The sequence below is a fragment of the Anneissia japonica genome, unplaced genomic scaffold (genome assembly GCF_011630105.1).
Source record: "Anneissia japonica isolate Jap-2015-1 unplaced genomic scaffold, ASM1163010v1 scaffold111962_len706_cov101, whole genome shotgun sequence".
In the NCBI taxonomy this organism is placed as follows: Eukaryota; Metazoa; Echinodermata; class Crinoidea; order Comatulida; family Comatulidae; genus Anneissia; species Anneissia japonica.
The window spans coordinates 1-702 of record NW_022685675.1 but is presented as its reverse complement, the minus strand read 5'-3'; the positions used below and the strand labels follow the sequence as shown (position 1 = coordinate 702).

The following is a 702-nucleotide window of genomic DNA, read 5'->3' as shown; positions in this document are numbered from 1 at the left end:
TTGTAAAATATGTACTCGTGCAGCAGAGTGGTCAGGGGAGTTAGAGGAAATCCCCACCAGACAAATGCGCGTTGATATGAAACGTCATCAATCACAGAGCTTCAGGATTGGATAATTATGTTATATGCCGAGATTAACTATGAGTGGAATTACCACTCAAATGTCAACGGCCATACTCTGTTGAAAACACCGGTTCTCGTCTGATCACCGAATTTAAGCAACGTCGGGCCCGGTTAGTACTTGGATGGTTGACCGCCTGGGAATACCGGGTGCTGTAGACTTTTTACATTTTTCCCCCAAATTCTAAAGTGGGGTGCGTTAGAGTCCACACGACATCGGGCCCACACAGTTGGGGCTGAGGTGCAAACATTTTGAGAATATGGACCTCTAAGTGCCAGGAAATTGCACTCACATACTTTAAAAATCATACAGGTACTATATGTTCATATCAACAATACACAATAATTTCGTTGGTGTTAGGCCGGTTCGAGGGTCGTTTGAACAAAACGACAGTCTTCTTCTGTCTAAAGCATCCTAATTAGTGCCGTAGTAAAATGGTTGGTTTATTGTTCAACACCGGTGTTTGTAAAAAATGTACTGGCGCAGAAGAGTGGTCAGGGGAGTCAGAGGAAATCCTCGCTAGACAAGCGCGCGTTTATATGAAACGTCATCAATCATAGCTTCAGGATTGGATAATTATGC

General features: G+C 43.6%; 1 non-coding gene across 1 annotated transcript; it reads left to right on the top strand.

The window, feature by feature from the left end:
* The first annotated feature begins 162 nt into the window (after positions 1–162).
* Positions 163–281, top strand: LOC117111927. Its single transcript, XR_004445939.1, has one exon. It is a non-coding gene; the product is annotated as a 5S ribosomal RNA (ribosomal RNA).
* The last annotated feature ends 421 nt before the right edge of the window (positions 282–702 follow it).